We start from the raw sequence: 21365 nt of genomic DNA, 5'->3' as shown, positions 1-21365 counted from the left end.
CAGAATCAACTATTCACCTGAAAACACTTCATAATTGTTTAGTTTATCAATTTAACCCACTGACTTCAATTTTCCAACCTTACACTTGTAAGGAAGGCATTAATATTGAAGATTATAGTGATATCCAGTAGAGAATACAGTAATAAATAATTTAGCTTCTTTATGCTTTAGTTGCTTTCCTAAATTACTTATGAAACAGCAACAAATACTACTGGTGCTATTGGGAAAGCTGACATTATCCATTTCTTATTTAACAATGGAGTCATAAAAAAAGAGAGAGAGAAGGGAGGCTGGGAGCGAGAAAATCATTATTGTATTAAATACAGATCCTGGTATCTTGAGAAGCAGCATGTTTGATTTGGCTAAAGAATATCAAAAGCCACTAAGCAAGAAAAGGACATTTGTTGTAGCCAAAGTAAACAGTTTTTATTTGTTTTCCATATGCAAGCACATGAGTAGAACCCAGCATATTTTATATTTGTACATTTTGGGGAAACATGTAGAATTTTAGTCATCATAACATAAACCATGTCCCTTCTGCTACTTTATGTTTATTAACCGGGAGTGTTACATGAGCAAAGCATGTGGAAATCAGTGATCCTATGACATTTCAGGACGCCATATGGAATTTGTCAAGGCCCAGACTGAAAGAAGTACACCTGAATTGTCTTGGTTGTGTGAAAATGTATTCTATAACTGTTTCCAGAATATGCGATTCAAATATCATAGTGACTTATCAAATATAATCCTTGTTGCCAGGGAATATTTCCTTGAGCCTTATTGACTTATTAATTTTTTTTTATCTCACTAGAGATGGCCGTGTCTCCCATCTTCCAGAAACTCTAAGATTTTTCCTCTCTCCAAAACAGGAGAGTTTTTGGAGACAAAACCCCTGCCCCTCAATAAGAACATGATCAAATGCATGCATTTTCAAAGAGGGCTTTAACCAAAGATCAGAAAAATTGAGGGTGCTTTTTTTGAAATATTATTTCCCACATTCTAACAGTTATGCCTGCCAGACAAGATGTCTGCAGTAAACTTTATAAACCTCCATATTTTGAGAAATCAATTGTGGATGTTAAAATGGAAGTAGAAGAAATTCATTTTAAAAAGTTACTGATGGGATCCCTGGGTGGCGCAGCGGTTTGGCGCCTGCCTTTGGCCCAGGGCGCGATCCTGGAGACCCGGGATCGAATCCCACGTCGGGCTCCCGGTGCATGGAGCCTGCTTCTCCCTCCGCCTGTGTCTCTGCCTCTCTCTCTCTCTGTGACTATCATAAATAAATAAAAAAAAAAATTAAAAAAAAAATAAAAAGTTACTGATAATGTAAATAAAGCCTTTAACAGTGCTTGGCACATAATATGTGCTCAATAAATACAATGTTAGCTATTGTAATTTTATTATTTGGGATATTCACAATTAATGACAAATGGTAACATGTATGTACATACGTATAAATGTACACACAGATTTATGTATATAACGGGTATGTATAAACAGAAGTGCCTAACTTTTGTAATTGCCAAAAATAATCTTTGCTTGTGAATTAATTCATTGCCATTCGCTATTTGTTTTCCTGTTGCAAGTTGGAAAGGAGAACACCAGCAGAGGTGTGAAATGGCTCATTTATTTCAGTGAATTATTAACCCAGAAGACTTGCCACAATTATTCTAATCAGAGCAGTGAAGCAACTCTGGCCATTGAGGAAACACCAAATCAATGAATTTAAATCGTGAAACACGCTGCCCAGTGCCACCTTAATCACAGAATAATAAAACATTAGGATCAGAAGGGCCTTCAGAAACAAATAATGAGGGATGACTGGGTAGCTTAGCGGTGGTACAGCATCTGCCTTTGCCCTGGGACGTGATCCTGGAGTCCTGGAATCGAGGCCCACATCAGGCTCCCTGCACGGAGCCTGCTTCTCCCTCTGCCTGTGTCTCTGCCTCTCTGTGTCTTTCATGAATAAATAAATAAAATCTTAAAAAATAACAACAACAACAACAACAAATCATGAAAGACCCAAAACTATAGAGCACAAACTGAGGGTAGATGGAGACAGGTGGGTGGAGGATGGGCTGGAGGGGGGATGGGCATTAAAGAGGGCACTTGTTAGGAAGAGCACCGGGTATTATATGTAAATGACAAGCCACTGAACTCTACTCCTGAAACCAATGTTGAACTTTATGTCATCTAACCAAAAATTAATTAAAAAAGAAAAAAAAAAAAAAGAAGAAGAAGGGCCATCAGATGTCATCCAACATAATGTCTTCATCTTACAAGTGAGGAATCTGGGGCCCAAAGAGGTAGGGTGACTTGCTGGAGCACATAGTTGGTATCAGAAGAGTCATTCCAATATTGGGCTTTTGTCTCCAAATCCAGGCTCTGCTCAGTCTCATCTGTATGGTATTTCTCTCCCTCTAAAAAAATAAGTCTATCTAATTGCACTGAGTCTGTGTGAAGCCATTACAGCTGGATTTGCCTCGTTAGCCTCTCAAATATTGAGAAGATGGATTATGATTTAAGATCATTGAACCAAAGGGGCCCCAACAAGTATCCCTTTAACCTCACCTTTTCTGATCTCCTATTGTCGATATCCAGGATATATGGGTGCACATCACTTCACTTTAGAATTAAAACGTCCACTATTAGGCTTTTGTTTTCCAAGTGTATTTTTAAATGAAGCCTTTGAAACAGAACACAGGAATCTCTTTCTTATATCTAGATAGGCTCCACATCCAGCATGGAGCCCTATGTGGGGCCTGGACTTATGAACCTGAGATCAAGACCTGAGCTGAAAAAAAAAAAAAAAAAAGGCCTGAGCTGAGCTAAGAGTTGGATGCTTAACTGACTTAGCTACCCAGGCATCCCTAGACATGGCCTTTTTAGTGAGAATTATTGATAAGTTGGAGAAATCACTTGTCCCTGATTCCAATGTTCAGGATACATGATCCAGATGGTGAAATTAGCTTAAATCCACACAGGCAGAACCCACAGTGGAGTGGGGCTGGAGGTTCCTGAACACAGGATTTGGTCTCCTTTACATTTGTATCTCCTGCACGAAGCACAGTGCTTGCTTGGTACATTGTAAGTACTCAATACAGTTAGTTGGACAAATTAATGAAAGGTTCAGGAGGTTCCTGAACACAGGATTTGGTCTCCTTTATATTTGTATCTCCTGCACGAAGCACAGTGCTTGCTTGGTACATTGTAGGTACTCAATACAGTTTGTTGGACAAATTAATGAAAGAATAAGCAAATTAAATTTCTGGTTCTCCAAACTTTCCATAGGAAGAGAAGAGTAGCTTCACCTGAAGACAGGCATTTGTGCTCTGAAGTTGGGTTTCCCAAACTTGTTGGGCTGGTGGCTACTTTGGAGAGACCAAGAAACCAACCAGCCAGACAACCAGAAAAACAAACATTTTTTCAAGACTTTTCTGTCCACTTTTGGTAGCCACTACAAAGCACATTTCCATGCCTAAAGGGACATCCTTGAACTTCAGTGGATGACTTCAGAATGCACCCCTGCACCCCTCTACTTCCTTCAGAATGCTATGCTATTCTGAGATGCTGGCCTCTGTCTTTTGTTCATTACAGAGGCCAGTTGACCAGTTGCTTGTAGCATCTTACCTTTTTCAGACCTAACTATGGGAAAGCCCACATCCAAGTTGCTCACCTTAGCAGGTTTTTGTGTAGTCTGGTGTTCCCATGAAGAAAAAAATGAACACTTGTTTCCTTTTAAACAATTCTTTGGGGTGCCAGTGGCTCAGTCAGTTAAGGCACCCAACTTTTACTTTCAGCTCAGGTCTTGATCTCTGTGTCCTGGGATAGAGCCCTGAGTTGTGCTCTGTGCTTGGTGCAGAGTCTGCTTGGGACTCTCTAAATAAATAAATAAATAAATAAATAAATAAATAAATAAATAAACAAATCTAAAAAAAAAAAAGAAAAAGAATTAAACAGGGCTGCCTGGGTGGCTCAGTTGGCGTATGCCTTTGGCTCAGGTCATGATCCCAAGGTCCTGGGATTGACTCCCACATCAGACTCCCCCCTGAGGGTGGGAGTCTGTTTCTCCCTCTGCCTGCGGCTCCCCCTACTTGTGCTCTCATTCTCTCTGTCAAATAGATAAATCTTTTTAAAAAAGAAATTTAAAAAAAGAATTAAACAATTCCTCTTTAATAAAGCCTTTGCCTCTCTGTCATTGGAATCCCAGCCAGCCTGACTTCTGATTAAATTTCTCCATTAAGTGGTGGAAGATGGTTCAGAGTGTATGCTGCTTGAAAGATGGCCATTCAGACAACCATGTGTTGTAAAACTATTTTGTGCATGTGGCCCACTCGTAGGGAAAGGCATTCCAGCACAGAGTAAGTGTGTGTCAGCGCTGGCAAGAGACCACGCTGGGGCATGAATATGTATGTTTTAAGGAAGGAGCAACAGTTGAGAATGGACGAAAGACATAGCCTGGGCACCCTCCCAACGCCTATAATTACACCACTAACCCTCCCTTAGGGAAAGCTCGGTTCTGCTCATTTTCAGAGGTGAAATTGGCATCTGAAGACATGTTTTTGAGATTTGAACACTGAGGTCTCTTTATGTAAGCATCAGCAATAAAACATCTTTATGTTGACCACATTTTCTTTCCCAGAGACACGAGAAAAGAACAGGATTTGCCTCGTAGGCCTAAAAGGAACACTCTGCTTCCTTTCTTAAAATCTTCTACGGTGTTTTTCTACCTTTGGTTTTGAGTTATAGAGAGATGGATATTTTTGTTCCTGAGCCAAGAAGCCTGTGTGCCATGTGTCTTTCACACAGCAGCTACATTTCACAAAAAAAGAAGTGTTTTTTTTTACCTGATTTTTCCTGTGGCATTTAAAAAATCTGCACTGAACTTTGCCACATTCATTTTTTCCAACCCAAAGGCACCAGTGTGAGTTGGTGGGAGGAAAAACATTAACTTCACTTAAACCTGGAGAGAGGTCAGCGGACATGTCCAGAATCACACAGTGACTCAGAATACCTGCCTAGGCACTTTCTTAATCAGTCTGAAAGGCTGGCCATTTAAACAACAGGAGAGATTTACTCATTTTGGAAGTCTCTTAGGCTATGTTTCTAAATGGTCAACATCTAGTTTCAGGCGGGCAAATGAAGTGTCATTTTTACTCATTATTCCAAGTCAACAAAGTGAAAATAAAAATATATCCAAAAAGTTTGTAAAAAGCTTCTCTCATGATAAATCTATAGTTGGTTTTGATTAAGTTGCAAAAGTCTATTTGAAAGATGTCTTGGGACGCCTGGATGGCTCAGCGCTTGAGTGTCTGCCTTTGGCCCAGGACAGGATCCTGCAGTCCCGGGATCGAGTCCTGCATCGGACTCCCTGCACGGAGCTTGCTTCTCCCTCTGCCTGTGTCTCTGCCTCTCTCTGTGTGTGTCTCTCATAAATAAATAAATAAAATCTTTTAAAAAAAGAAAAAGAAAGATGTCTCAAGCTTTAGAAGTTGATTTCACGGAGTAGCTCTACACTCTCATGACTGACCCCATCCCCATCCCAACAGTCAACTGTGAGCAAAGCACCCCAAATGGCAAGACTCACATCTGAGCCCACTTGACATTTTATAATTTTTTTAATGTTTGGGCGAAAACTGACTTTCCAGGTATCTGGTAGCCACTTTTTGGGTATTTACCTAGATATTATACTACAGACAAAAGAATAGAGAACACAAAAGGCAATTTAACACCTTTCCTCCACACTCCAGCAGTTTGGGATACTACCCTTAGGTCAGTTTATGTCAAGAAATCAACTCATAGCAATGCTTGGTTCTAAATTTAAAGTTTCTCCCTTTATGTTCAGCTGTGGTTAAAATTCCTGTTTTCTCTGAATTTGCACTTCTAGTGGGACACAGTTCTCTTACCCCTACTTTACCCTTTGCATGCTAAACAATTCCAGTTCCTTCAACCATCCAATCTTTTTCTAGCTCCCTTTCCAGCCTGTTAGTACTCCTCTCTGGGACTGCTATGAGTTTCCCAATTAGGTTCTCTTGGGTAGTCTGGAAATCTACCCACACCAGTGGACCTTGCCCCCCAAAACAAAAACAAAGCAACTCACACACATTCCCCCAAACCAACAGGAGGAGCAGCTCACCTTTCCCAGTTGGCATGTGTCATTTATTTCATATGTATTAGTATATGTAGTCATCTGTGGGTTTCTTTGGCCATCTTATTGAGCAAATTAAATTCTAAGACAGTCAAAAGTTTAGTAATATAACCAGAAAACTCTTAGCCACTGAATATGGCAATGACATGACATCTCTTTCAAGAAGAAATTGGCTATGACAATGACCAAAGAAGAAAATCCCTAGAGTCCCTGGCAACGTGGCAACTTAACGTTGCTTACTGAGAGGTATGGGTTTCTTCTAGCTTATGATAATCACAAGAGCTGGTTCTACTGGATGTAAAAAGGAGGAGCTTGAAGGAAAAGTTTTTTTACAAGTTGAAAGTAAACGAAGCTAGGCTGATGATAATTTCCATAGATTTTAGATATAAAAAATTATAGAAACTGGTTTGTTATTAAAAAGCATGAGCGTAAGCCTTTTGATCCCTTAATTAAAGTTCTTGTTCAAAAACTGTGTTCAAACAAAACCTTTAACAGCTCAATTTCTAAAATAATATCATAAAAGCAGGAGAGGGAACAGATCTGTATGTATCTGTACTATATGAGAAATCTTATCTCCAATTACTAAAGGGAAAGGCAGGAGTCCCAGGGTGCCTGTTAAAGATTTTACTGGAGAGGTACTGGGCGGGGAAGGGGGGCATGAAAATGTCATTAAGGAGAATGAAAGCCTAGGTATGCTAAAAAATACAGCCTTGCAGAGCCGCCTAGCAAAACCTGGAGCGGGAGACACTACTTTTTTTTGTCTGTGAGGTTTGCATTTGTTCCCTTTACCAAAGCCATCTGAGCCCCTTGCACCCCATCTCCTGTTGTCTCCATCTTTGGCCTTAAACAAAGACATCCAGGTCATGGTGTGCATTTCAGGTCTTCTAATCACTAAGTGTCAGTTCAGTGAGGGGAAATATCAGTTAATACAAAAATGGATTTCTCACAGTGGTGGCTGGTACAGATCCAGGTTCAGATTTTTCACCTTTACTCCACATCACCTCTCAACCCTTCATGCCCAGGGGATTTTTAAAAAAAGGAATAGAAAGGCATGGAGCACATAATTTCTTTTCTTTCAGGTTCTCTAAGTAAACCCCGGGTTCTGGTTGGACCGTGTGTCAATATCATGATGTCTGAATTCTCATTGTTATCAGAGTAGCCAGAGCTTACTGTTTTTAAAACTCCAATTGCTCTGATGGGTAGTTCCATCTAGCAAAGGCAACTCTCAATGGTGCATGTGCACAGACTCTCAAATTAAGTTCAAATTAGCAGTTTGAACTTGGGCTCAGCACAGCAACCTGCAAGCTTTTTTAGAGTGACCATCTGTGGTTCATCCTATCTTAACATTACCTGCATAGTCACCAGTTGACTGAAGACTAATGCTTTGTCCAAATTAAATCGCTTGTCTTGTACTTCAAAGCCAAAAGTGAAATCCTTGGTGAATTTGTTCCTCAAAGAATTTCCATTAACCCAGTTTGTATTTCTCAACAGGAAATCCTATAGACTTGGAAAATGAAAAAGTCATGTAACTGAGAGCCAAAGATGAGAACAGACAGGTCAAATATACAAATATACCCATGCAAAGAGATAGGAAGAAGATATTTGGGGGCATTGTCACAAAAAGGTTGCCTCTTTATTTATTTTTTTATATTTTATTTATTTACATGAGAGAGAGAGAGCACAAAGGGAGAGGGAGAAGCAGACTCTCCACTGAGCAGGGGCAACTTTTAGAACATCTGGGTGGCTCAGTCAGTTAAGCATCTGCCTTCAGCTCAGGTCGTGATCCCGGGGTCCTGAGATCAAGTCCCTCATCGGGCTCCCTGCAGGGAGCCTGCTTCTCCCTCTGCCAATGTCTCTGCCTCTCTCTCCACGTCTCTCATGAATAAATAAATAAAATCTTAAAAAAAAAAGTTGCCCCTTCAGAGAAGAAATTAAAATTACACTCCTTACCTGAATTTTCAGATGTAGCACACTTCATAGAGTATTTGGAAAACTGAAATCCCCTCTCATTTTTGTGATGAAATTAGACTTGTATTTCTCTAAAACAAGTATTAGACCCAGAGAAACACAAAGTGCAAGAGGAATGCAGCAAAACATATGTTCCCCCCCACAAATCACATATTTAAAGGTAAGATTATCTTTTATTGATAAATTATGAAAAGTACTACTCAAAATAAGTTACGGAATATGCATGCAAAGTGGAGTCATTTTTATTTTTGGTGTAATAGCTAAGAAACTTAAAAAGAAAGCAATATTGCAACAGAACAAAACAAATGAGAGACCGTGGAGTCACTTAGCTTCTGTCACGACTTTCCTTAATATTCTGTGAAAAGAGAACATACAAGCTGCATTAGCTGCATTTAAAAAAAAATAGCCTGTCGTGGAAGCTTCTGGTGTTTGGAAATGAATGGTCGATCTTGGTTAAAGCCTAGAGGAGATGCAGACACTTTGATTCAAAATGCAATAGGATATCTGAAAGCTCTCCAGCCACAGGGCAAGGCTTGTGTAGAGCAGGGTTGGGCAAGAAGTCCATCTGGCAAGGAACTAAGGTAGGAGTCATAACAAACAAGATTGCAGCAAATTTCAGGCTACAGACAGCAATCAAATACACAAGAAGTCAAAACAGGTTGTTTATATGGCCTCTCTTCCCCAACTGGAAGACAAGTTTCATGTGCACAGGAATTTTTGACTTTTGTTTACAATCGCATCCCCAGTTTCTAGAACAATTCCTCGCTCAAATATTTGATGACTGAATGAACATCTAAGTTCCAGAAGATAGATTTGTCAAAGGAAATGAAATTCCACAAATATCTAGTGATCACCTAAGCAGCGCCATGTTAAGCGTCCACATATAGTAACATATATAGCACTGCAATGTGACATGAAAATGCATAATGCAAGGTGAGGGGAGGACAGGCCAGTGATGGTATAAAGGACTGTCGTTGTTAAGAATGGCATGGGTAGGAAAGGCTGAAATCTGTGCCAGGCCCCCAGCTTGGTATTCAGTTCCCTGAGATCCCTGCACAAAAACCACTTCATCTACTGTATACCTAAGTGTACTTCATCATATACCTAAGTGTACTTCTAGTAGGTGCTCAGTAAATGTCTGGGAATTAATGAGAAGGCAATAAGGGACCCAAAGAGAACATGCGATTTGGCTTCAGGGTTAGAATATTGGCCAGGACCAGCCAGAGAATCGGCCCAGGGTTCCCTCCTTGTTCCCTCCTTCTCCTTCAATGGAATGACCGTAGCCAGTCCAGATCTCAGACTGTCAGAGTGAAGTCTGAGACCTCCAGGCCTAGAATTAAATACCAAAACGTGAAACCCCAGGGCTCTGTTGAAGACTTCCCAAATCAGTGGTGCCTGAATGGCTCAGCTGGTTAAGCATCTGCCTTCTGCTCAAGTCATAATCCGTAGGTCCTGGTATCAAGCCCTGGGTGGGGCTCCCTGCTCAGTGTAGAACCTGCTTCTCCCTCACCCTCTGCTGTTCCCTGCTCCCTCCCCCCATATAAATAAATAAAATCTTTTTAAATTTTTGAAAAAAAAAAAAAAGACTTCTTGAATCAAAATCCTGGATGGGGGACCCAGAAACTAACATCTTATCCAAGTACCCAGGTAAATCTTCTGCATGACAAAGTTTGGATTCAACTATAGTAGGATTTTGTAGACAAGTAAAAAGATCTAATAAGGATTCTCTCAGGTACCTATATTAGTAACTGAAATCCCAAGGGCAAGGAAAACTAATATTTTGGGGGGTTACTGTAGACCAGGTACTATTCAAGATGGTGTCACATAAAATAATTTAATATTCAAAAATCCAAGGTGGTAGTTTCATTACATCTATTTTTAAAGAAACAAGCTTAAGAACAATAAATAACTTGCCTAACATTGCACAAGTCCTTACTGGGATTCCAAATCATGTTTAATTTCTGAGATCACATGCTCCCCTACGTCTTGCTGCAACTTTTGGAAAGGCAAAATTGAGTGAACTGGGATATTCTGTAGTGCCTGTCTTTAAGAAATGTACATAGAATCTGTTACTGATTGGATGAATACGCCAAGATAAATTTCTAGAAATGAAGATTTGAGTCATATATTGCTGGGCTCCAGCCAACCAGCCCTCCCCAGTGGCCAGGTCTCATATTTTAAAGAAACGCCAAAAGTCCAGCTTTGCATGTGAAATATCCTGATTTTTAAATATAGATAACTAATTCAAAAGTTTAAAACATAGGGATCCCTGGGTGGCTCAGTGGTTTAACGCCTGTTCTGCCCAGGGCAAGATCCTGGGGTCCAGGGATCAAGTCCTGGGATCCAGTCCCACATCCAACTCCCTGCATGAAGCCTGCTTCTCCCTTTGCCTGTGTCTCTGCCTCTCTCTATGTGTCTCTCACGAATAAATAAAATCTAAAAAAAAAAAAAAAAGTTTAAAATACATCTCAAAAGTCAAACAGGTCTGGAAAACAAAATCTCTACTTTGGAGTATACAAATCCCAGGGAATTAAGGTGCATAGAACAACTTGGATACTATTTAGTGTATTTAGCTTTAGAACAGAGACATGTGTCCATGCATTCTGCTTACAAGAAGCTATATCCTATCACTACTTCTGGTTTAATTTGATAAAACCTGCATTGCATCATCTTTTGATTTTATACAGATGTCTCAGATATGGCCCAAAGGCCAAATTTTTGTAAATTGAACTGGACCTATTAACTTACCATCCTGGAGGTGAAAACCTTACTATTCCGGTTTGGGAGTGACCATCGATTAGCATTGACCAATTTTAAATTTGTGATCCCCTGCTTTTCCAATACGTTTTAAAGGAAAATGGAGTAAACTCTGGGGGAAGAACTTTCCGTTTTAGTAAGCACTCCATACTGCATCTGCTTTCTAATAATTGCATTTGTGGATTTCTCAAGTGGAACTTCTCGGTACCAAAGTGAGCCCTGTTTCAGAGCAGAAATTCTCTCCCACACCCAAAGACCTAATAACGAGTGATTTACTACGCAGGATATATGTTCTAAAACAGCAAGTTTGCAATAACTGAGTTTTCATCCTTATTATTATTTAATGATTTCATAGTGCTAACTTACGAATGACAATAAACAAGCCAACGAGCTTTTGTTGTTTCTAACTTATCCACGGTCTAAATAATACTCCACTCTTCCGATACTGGCGTTGCCTCAGGGGATTTTTTTTCTTCATCTATTTTACCGCAGGGTTAAGAAGATACCTCTCCTTCCGTGTCTTCAGGTTTGCAACGTGTAGACATTTATTTCAGGTTATCAAGTGAGGCGACGTTAACCGACCCAGGCAGAAACCATCATTAACTTAATACAGCGTCACAACGTCACCAGTCAAGGGATGTTAAACGCAGCAGAGACGCGCGAGCATCAGTGTGAGCAGATGAGAAAGGCACAAGGATGACCCGCCAAGATTCCTAGTCTCAAGACCCCACAGAAAGCCTCCAGGAAGTGAAGTCGGCAGGTTCTAATTTCACTTATTTTCATGGCTATGTTTGGGGGGGGTTTTTGTTCTTTTTTGTTCCTGTTTTTGTTTTCTGGTTTTTAAAAAATTATTATTGTAGTTTCCCACTGCAAAAGCAAAGCGCATCAGAGGAGTCTGGCGGATTTCTGAGCAGAAAAGCCTCGTCTCTCCCGGAAGCGTGACGGCGCCGAGTTCCCGGAGCCGCGCGGCCCCGGCCACAGGGCAGCGCCCCGCCCGCCCCGCCGCCCCCTACCCCCGGCGGGGCTGCTCCGGGCGGGGCTGCACCGGGCGGGGCTGCACCGGGCGGGCGGGGCGGGGCGGGGCTCCGGCTGCTGCGCGAGAGCTCCGCGGTGCTCCCCGGCCCGCAGGCCGCCGGGCGTTAGAGAAACTAGGGGCCTTGCTCGGCACGCCCGGGCTCCCGGAGCGCCTCGCTGCCCCCAGCCGGCTCCGCGCCCTCGGCCCGCGCGCGCTCCTCCCCCTCCCCCTCCGCCCCGCCCCCCCCGCACTTACTCACCCCTTCTTCCCCCGCCCCCCGGCTCCCACCGCCGCCCACCCCCGACCTCCCCTCCGCCTCTCCCCCTTCTCCTCACCTCTCCCTCCCGCCTCCTCCTACCCGTTTCCTCCCCCTCCGCCCCTCCCCCACCGCTCACCTCCGTCCTCCACTTCTTCCCTCTGCCACCTCCCCCTGCACCCCTTCCTTCCCACGTCCTCTTACCTCCACTTCATCCTCCCCACCCTCTTCTTACTCACCCCTTCTTCCTGTCTCCCTCCCTTTCTTCCTCCCCCCATACCTCCTTTCCCTCACTTCTTCCCTCCCCTACCTCCTCCCCTTCTCCCTTCCTCTTCCCTCTCCCAGCCCCTCCTCCCCTTCTCACTTCCCCTGCCTCCCATCTCCTCCTACCCCCACTTCCTCCACCTTTGCCCCCACTTCCTGCCACCTTCCTCCCCCTCCCACTTTCTCTCTCCCACTTCTCCCACCCACGCCTCCCACTTCCTTCTTCCCTCTCCCACCTCCTCCAACCCTTCCTTCTTCCACCTCGGTTCAACCCCTCTTCTGATGCACCCATTCTTCCTACCCGCCTACCCTCTTCTTCCAAACCCCCGGACTCCCACCCCTCTCCTTTCCCTCCTCCTCCTCCCCTCCCCTCCCCCACTCGTCTTCTCCTGCCCTCCGCCCCTCCCCCTCTCACCTCCCACCTCATTGCCCCCACCTCCTGCCCCTCCCTCTCCTCCCTTCTCCCCTGGGGGCCGCCTCCCTCATTTCGGGAAACCCAGATTTGGGCAGAATGTGGTTTCAGGGCTCAGTCACGAAATCAGAGGAGAAGGCTTTACAGGCAGCTCCACCGCGGGGGTGGCCTGGAGCCCCCGGCAGCCTTGGCGTTTGCCCCGCAAAACTCTGAGCTTCTGTGGGGCGGGGGGTCCCAGCCCCAAGGGCTGCGCCCCGGCTCTTCTCAGTTGAACGACGGTTCTGCTCTGCTCTGGAAGTTTCGCACGGATCAAAGCGCAGCAGTACTTTTGGTTTTAGAGAGGAATGAGGACCCAGAAGAGGACTGAGAGAGAGAGAGGCCCGGGGAGGCAAGAGAACAGGGGGAGCAAGATGGTCCTGCTGTGCTCTAGACCGGATCCTTTAGAGCGGAATTTCATGTTTGGACACCTGGGGGGCGGGGGTAGGTAGATGTAAAGATAAGGTGGCCTGGACAGCAGAATCCCACAGAAGGACAGTGTGGCGTTTCTGCTACCAGAAATGGTGGCCTCACGGTCTTGTTTCCCACAGCCTCCCATCCCCATCCAATTCAGTAGGTCGCGTGGGTCTCTTTGATTTCCGTTTAGCACATCGGGACACTGAGGCCAGGGTAGGCTAAGAGATTTGGCCATGACCACACAGTTCTTAGAGGCAGACCCAAGACTCAAATCTATATCTGACTCCCAGACTCAAAACCTGACTTAGTATATGCTGGTGTTCAGCTTGAACACAGATTGAACTGACGCCTGGTTTGGAGGACAGTCAGGTAGCTCTGCAGGTAGGTACCTGCTCACAGTTCTTCCAGACTTGTGTTTCACAACGGACATAATGAGGGCATCTTTTCCCCCCAAGGGATGTTCCTGAGGCCTTTCATTAGCAGGAATCTCTGAATTCCTAGCCTCTCTCCAGAGTGGGTACTTATAGAGCTATTATCTCTAGTTAACCCAAATCTCCTTTGGGCTCATTAGGGAAATTCCTTGGGCCCTAGGCTGGCATCCCAAAGCAAAAGTACTGGACTATCCCATAGTTTTTTTTTACGCCCAAAAAACTTTATCTCATTTTTGGGTGAGGATTAGGGTGTGTTCTGGTGACATATGAGTATATAGATATCAACTAGTAATGAAAATACAACTGAAGCATAAAACATCCTGCATCTTGAAACATTCTGAAAAAAACCAAACCAAAACAAAACACAAAATCATCAGAGGAGCCTAACAGAAACAAGTGTGTTTTATATTTGCTGGAGATAAACAGGAAAGGAACACACATACGTGCTGAACCACAAATATCCCATCACCCTCACCACCCAGCAACATTGTCTCCCTGGTCTCCAGAGTAAGTCACCCCATTGCATACCATAGGAATAGGAACAGAGAATCCCAATTTTCCCCTGTTCTTCACAGTCCAGTGGAGATTCTGGATGTACTGCAAGGGCCCCATTAAACCTCAGATTCACTTGTCTTGTTGGTCTCCCCCTCCTCACTACTATTTATTTCCTTTGTAGGAGAATGGGTATTTGGGGGAGAGTAAAAAAATACATAAATAAAATCTTTTAAAGAAAATGAGAGGTGGCTCAGCAGTTGAGCATCTGCCTTCGGCTCAGGGGTGTAATCCTGGACTCCCAGGATTGAGTCCCACAGCGGGCTCCCTGCATGGAGGCTGCTTCTCCCTCTGCCTATGTCTCTGCCTCTCTCTCTCTGTCTCTCATGAATAAGTCAAATCTTTATTTTTTTTTTAATTTTTATTTATTTATGATAGGCACACAGTGAGAGAGAGAGAGAGAGGCAGAGACACAGGCAGAGGGAGAAGCAGGCTCCATGCACCGGGAGCCCGACGTGGGATTCGATCCCGGGTCTCCAAGATCGCGCCCTGGGCCAAAGGCAGGCGCTAAACCGCTGCGCCACCCAGGGATCCCGAAGTCAAATCTTTAAAAAGAAAAAAAGAAAATAAGATAAAGTTTTGACAAGCCCAGTCTTCTAAGAAAGTCAGTGGGAAGACTGGCTGTTAAATATAATGTTCTACACATGTTCTAATGGAGTGCAGAGGGAATTTGTGTTTAAAATGCTGTGTCGTGGAATACCTCAGGGTGCCATCTGATGGTTCATTTATTTCTAAACTTCGTACAGCTACCATATTGATAAATAAATCCCCCACAGGAGTGCTAGGAAGTTCTCCTGGTTACCCTTTCTCCATTTTTATAGGTTAAGAATCAAAGCCACCAGAAAGAGGTCGACAACATACAACCCCGATACCCAAGCCTTGTTTTTGGTGGTGGGTAGTGAGGCTGTAGGCCTGAGGTTCCTTAGGTGAACAATGGAGTGAAGAAAGTAAATGGTTCTGCCTACCAGCTCTAAGAGTAGTCACGAATCCCCACTATGGATGGAAGGGCCTTCTGGTCCCAGCAGCTGCTCCACAACAGAATCAGGCCATTTTCTCCAAGGTGGCCAACTATCCCTAATATTTTTGTCATGTCAGACTCCATGGTAGAAGATGCAACTGAGGCTACCTCTAAGGACCTTCTCCTCCTACAGGGGCCTAATGTCCTATTTTCTGGTACTGAGGAGGGAGCCATGGAAACTGGTCAGAGAACCTCCTCCTTCCTGCAGGAAGAGAAAGAGAATCAGGCAAATCAAAATGAAGCAAGGCCTAGGGCAGTGCCCAAAGCTGACAGGCCACCACCCTATGCAAATACAGTTGACTAAGACTCAAGTTGTTCATCTGGCCCTTGGCCACCCTGCAGACTCTGCCGGTGAGGCCTGTCAACCACTGGGATGCCCTGGGCCCCAGACCTCTCCTGGCAGTTGTACCTCTGCTGGATACCATTCCTGGTATCATTCCTAGGGAATCTGGAGGCAAGTCCAGGCTTATGTGCTCAGTGAGAAACAGTGGGCATGTGTTTGCCATTTGACTGAGACCATCAACAAACAAGGCTTGGATCCCAGGTCTGAGGCCGGGGAGCTTCAGGCCTTTGCAGTGGCAGAACAGTGAGGGAGGTACTCCGGGCTTTCAGCACCTCTTAAATCATGCCAGAGAGAGAGCCACTTACTTCCACACGCACAGGCTGCCGCTGGCTCTGTCACAAGAAGATGAACTACAAGTAATAAAATCAAGATGAAGTTCTGTGTAAATCTTTCTAGCTCACAAAGACTGTAGAAAGTTGAAGATGAAAGGCATATTAAAGACCATCGAGTTCTATCTTCTCATCCCGCATCTGCAAACCTTCGGCCCTGAGAAGTGAGTGGACCACCCCACCATCACGCAGCCCCTCCAAGGCGGGAGTGGCGCTGACTTTCCATGGATGTCACACCACATCCTTGCCGGCCTGCTAGTCACACGTTATCTCGCGACTTCAGAAAACAGGTAAGGAGAAATCAGTCCTCCAGGATCTTTATCTCTCCCTTCGTTGTTTCCAGCTGCTAAAAATTGGCACGGTTAAAAGTGGGTCGCCCTGCCAGTCACGGAGGGTCAGCGCTTTGGGAACAACAGGCAGGCGCTCAGAAGCGTAATTGCCAGTCTTCTCCCTGGCACCTGGGGATTTCTGTCACTCAAGTCCCTGGGTATGTGCCCTCAGCAAAAACTACCCCATGAAGTCAATTGCCAGCTCCAACCATCTGTACATTTACCCTCTGGGGATGGAAAGCCAGAGGAAATGCGATTTCCTAATCTAATTGGCCTCGGACACAACAGAGGTTTTTGCCTGATAAAAGCCCTCAGAGAGTCCATGCATATTTAGGACCTACAATGCTCTCCAGGATCCTTCATGGGACCAGGCTGTACAGAGAAAAACACCTCAAAGATGGCTCTGGCTCTCTCTTTGCCTCAGTTAAGGCCTTGGTTGAGACAAGTTTGAGACCTTGGTTGCCAGTGATCAGCTCAGCTGGGTTAGGCAGCAAGGGAAATGAAATCTTTAAAATAAAAATAAAATCTTTAAATAAAATCTTTAAAAAAAAAAGTGCAACTATCCTAGACTTCAAATTAGTTATTGATATAGAAGAAGTGAAGTGGTGCAGGTGGGAGTTTTGAGGCACAATTCAGACACTGGAGCCTAATTTCTTTCTTTCTTTCTTTCTTTCTTTCTTTCTTTCTTTCTTTCTTTCTTTCTTCTTCTTCTTTCTTTCTTTTTTTTTTTTTTAAGATTTTATTTACTCATTCATGAGAGACACAGAGAGAGAGAGGCAGAGACACAGGCAGAGGGAGAAGCAGGCTCCACACAGAGAGCCCAACGTGGGACTTGATCTTGGGTCTCCAGGATCAGGCCCTGGACTGAAGGCGGGCACTAAACCGCTGAGCCACCCTGGCTGCCCTGGAGCCTAATTTCTTGAGGGATAAATTGTCTATCATAGAGCTGAAGCCATTTAGATAGCAGTTTCCTGGAGATTGCACTCCTATCCTCTGGGCTCTATTAAGAAAGCCCGTCAAACAAACATCTTGATCTTTTATGTGACTATCATATATATTTTCTTCCTGTTGATGTGTGCTAGTTAGCTAGATACGAACATGAAATAAAAGTGTAATTTTAAACTTCTGTGTGTCAAGATATGTAAATGCACATATACATGTGCTTAAAAACCCAAACCTATTTCCAAGAAGGATTAGAAGCAACTAACAAAAACACAGAAGAAGGGGCTCAGTCGGTTGGATGTCTGCCTTTGGCTCAGGTCATGACCTCGGGGTCCTGGGATCAAGCCTTCCCCATAGAACTCTCTGTTCAGCAGGGAGCCTGCTTCTCCCTCTCCCTCTGCCTGCTGCTCCCCCTGCTTGTGCTCTCTCTCTCTCTCTCTCTCTCTGTCAAATAAATAAAATCTTTAACAACAACAACAACAAAATGACCAAAAGCCATTAACACTAAAAAAGAAGTAAAAACTATGTAGCAAACAGCTTGTGATTGAACAGAGTGATAAAAGACGGCAGGCTATAATTCCTGACCTGAACTGATTAGTAAACCTAGTTATGAACTTTATAATATTCAAGGCAAAGAAGAAAATGTTATGAATTAAATCACTCTTATTATTTAAACAGTGTGAACCTGTTTAAAAATAGTTCTTAAAATATAGTTCTTAAAATATAGTCCAGGAACCATTGTGGTCCTCAAAACGCTTTCTGGGGGCCCACAGATCAAAACTATTTTCATAATACTAAGGCATTGCTTGCCCCTTTCTCTCTCGTTCTGTCATGAGTGTCCAGTGAATTTTGTAGAGGCTACATGTCATGTAATATTACCACAGACAGAATGCAAAAGCACATATACAAATCCAACTGTCTTCTACTGAACCAGATATTCAAGAGATTGGCAAAAATTTAAAACAGTGTCACTCTTTTCACTATTTTTGCTTTGAAAACTTATTTTCATAAAATATAATTTTGTTGGTGTATTTTGGGCTTATTGCTATTATTTTAAACGAATTAGAAAATATTTAATTTTTTAAAAATTTCTAATATGGTAAGCCTTGTAGATATATTCTAGATAAGAAAAAAACTTTTGAGATTCTCAATGATTTTTGTAAGAGTGTATAGGGATTCTGAGACCACATGTTTAAGAATTGCTAATCAAGAGTTTTACTATTATTTATGCATCGGACGTGATTTTTTGAAGTTTCTTTCTAGAAGGCAGTGGTCATGGCCACATTTGATCCCAAGCAAAATTAAAATCATTTTATGAACAAATGAAGTATCATTTTTTACACATATTCATTTATTCTTCATTTTATCTGTTCCAGAAATATCAACTGAGCACCAGTACGTAGGTTCTGTGTATTGTGCCTTATTCTGTGAAGACAGTGAAGGGTAAAACAAATACAATCCCTGTCCTCACAGAGATCTATGATCTGGTTTGCAAAGAGAGAAACAATGATGACGTGAAAATTCAAGATCAATGTAAAACCAGATGAAACTGCTTTTGTTTATATTCACATAAACTACCAATTTAAAAGAATACTGTTTATTTTACAGAGTCTGAAGACTTGAGGTTGAAGAGTTTCCTGTCAGGAGGACATCATTTGGTAGGTATTAGATTTACTGGTGATTCAAGTTACAGCAGCCCTAGTCTGTTATCATTGTGTTTAAAAGTATGATATGTTTTGAGGAAATTCACTGTAGGTAAACAAATCTACATTAGAAAGCACTGTACTTGCATTACAAAAAGGTTTTTCATTTTAGAAATACTATACTGGTCTTACAGAGGGAGTGATCAATAACCTTATTGACTGAATGAACAGCTCATTGTACACCTAAAATTTGATTCATATTATCACAATTGATTCACAGCCTTTCAGTTATGTGTATAATACATTTAGGAAGATGAAATTGTATTGTGCAGTTACAGTAAAAAGGAGAAAGCAAGCTTCCAGTTGTGACCAATGACTGATGTTAGTTGAGCCTTAGGCCAGGAAGAAAAGCCTAGAATTGGTAAAAGAGAGGTGCCAAAGAAAATGGGAACTGTGAGGTGTAAGTAGAACTTCATTCATTTGTTTGACAGCATGGTTGGGCTGGAGGGTCAAAGCAATGCGTGTACATTTCAGTATGGCATTAGTCAAAAATCTTTTAGAGTGTCCTTGTCAATTCATGGAGAGATATAGGGTAGAAGTAGGGCAAATTAGATTGATTTGTAGCTGGTTGAACAGTCACTTCCCAAAAGTCTTGAAATGGATCCATTTCAATTTTGATGGAGGTCCCTAGTGACTTGCCACAGAAATCTACCTTCAGCCTCACTCAGTACAATATTGTTATAAATGATATCCTGAAGAAGTCTGTTGGTGACAAATATGGGGAAAAAAGTTTATATGTGAAGAGACTAGAAGCCAGGGTCCAAAAATGTTTTTAAAGGGAACAATGTGGGCAGCCCCGGTGGCTCAGCGGTTTAGTGCCACCTTCGGCCAGGGCCTGATCCTGGAGACCCGGGATGAGTCCCGCATCCGGCTCCCGGCATGGAGCCTGCTTCTCCCTCTGCCTGTGTCTCTGCCTCTCTCTCTCTCTCTCTCTCTGTGTGTGTGTCTTTCATGAATAAATAAATAAAATCTTTAAAAAAATAAAATAAAATAAAATAAATAGAACAATGTGTCAAATCTAATAAGAATTTAATAGGGAAGTATCCCACAGTTATGCACCTAAAAGTTATCCAAACAAGTTCAGGGTGTTTGGAACCTGGAATGTTTAAGTGAAACAAGGATAAAGCAAATGTAAAAATGTACCTGTAAAGATTTTGTTAGGAGTCGGCCAGCAGTTGGTGCTTAGGATGTTTCCCAAAGCTCACGATAACAGTAGATGTTAGTCTAGAGAACAGGAAGATGAGGGTGGAGAAGAGACTCGGGTAGGGAGTGTGGTTTAAGAGTCCAATATGCAAAAGAAAAAATAAATGACTTCTTGAAATACTACATGAGAAGCCTTGGATTGTATTAATAGAAATATTATGTCCAGGGACGCCTGGGTGGCTCAGTGGTTGGGCTCTGGGATCAAGTCCCACATTGGGCTCCTGTGAAGAGCCTGCTTCTCCCTCTGCCTATGTCTCTGCCTCTCTCCATGTCTCTCATGAATAAATAAATCTTAAAAAAAAAAAGAAATATTATGTCCAGAATAAAGGAGGGTATAGTCTTGCTCTACTCTGCATGTTAGGCCTCTCCTGGATACTGAAGGCAATTCTGGGTGACTATATTTTATGGTGGCTTTGATCAGCTAGACTATGTAGAGAAGACAGCAAACTAATATGGAGTCTTTTTTTTTTTTTTCCATTGGAGTTCAATTTGCCAACATATAGCATAATACCCAGTGGTCATCCCACCAAGTGCCCCCCTCAGTGCCCATCACCCAGTCACCCCAACCCCCTGCCCACCGCCCCTTCCACTACCCCTTGTTCGTTTCCCAGAGTTAGGAGTCTCTCATGTTTTGTCACCCTCACTGATATTTTCACTCATTTTCTCTCCTTTTCCCTTCATTCCCTTTCACTAATTTTTATATTCCCCAAATGAATGAGACCATATAATGTTTGTCCTTCTCTGATTGACTTATTTCACTCAGCATAATACCCTCCAGTTCCATCCATGTTGAAGCAAATGGTGGGTATTTGTCGTTTCTAATGGCTGAGTAATATTCCATTGTATACATAAACCACGTCTTCTTTATCCATCATCTTTCGATGGACACCGAGGCTCCTTCCACAGTTTGGCTATTGTGGACATTGCTGCTAGAAACATTGGGGTACAGGTGTCCCAGCGTTTCACTGCATCTGTATCTTTGGGGTAAATCCCCAGCAGTGCAATTGCCGGGTTGTAGGGCAGGCCTATTTTTAACTCTTTGAGGAACCTCCACACAGTTTTCCAGAGTGGCTGCACCAGTTCACATTCCCACCAACAGTGTAAGAGGGTTCCCTTTTCTCCGCATCCTCTCCAACATTTGTGGTTTCCTGCCTTGTTAATTTTCCCCATTCTCACTGGTGTGAGGTGGTATCTCATTGTGGTTTTAATTTGTATTTCCCTGATGGCCAGTGATGCGGAGCA

General features: G+C 43.0%; 2 long non-coding RNA genes across 2 annotated transcripts in view; one reads left to right on the top strand and one right to left on the bottom strand.

Moving 5' to 3' along the window:
* Nucleotides 1-400: 400 nt before the first annotated feature.
* LOC140593877 (uncharacterized) lies at nucleotides 401-12319 on the bottom strand. The gene is made up of 4 exons (XR_011994233.1): nucleotides 12284-12319; nucleotides 7499-7652; nucleotides 3677-3879; nucleotides 401-1270 (listed from the first exon to the last, which is right to left on the bottom strand). It is a non-coding gene; the product is annotated as an uncharacterized lncRNA (long non-coding RNA).
* Nucleotides 11525-21365, top strand: part of LOC112918650 (uncharacterized) — a 58707-nt gene continuing 48866 nt past the window's right edge. The window contains exons 1-3 of the long non-coding RNA XR_011994234.1: nucleotides 11525-11633; nucleotides 14635-16236; nucleotides 18826-18875. This is a non-coding gene — a long non-coding RNA (uncharacterized lncRNA). The remainder of the gene's footprint in view (nucleotides 11634-14634; nucleotides 16237-18825; nucleotides 18876-21365) is intronic.

The sequence above is a fragment of the Vulpes vulpes genome, chromosome 9 (genome assembly GCF_048418805.1).
Source record: "Vulpes vulpes isolate BD-2025 chromosome 9, VulVul3, whole genome shotgun sequence".
NCBI classification, from domain to species: Eukaryota; Metazoa; Chordata; class Mammalia; order Carnivora; family Canidae; genus Vulpes; species Vulpes vulpes.
Note: the sequence above shows the minus strand (reverse complement) of the source record. Positions and strands in the feature narration are given on the sequence as shown.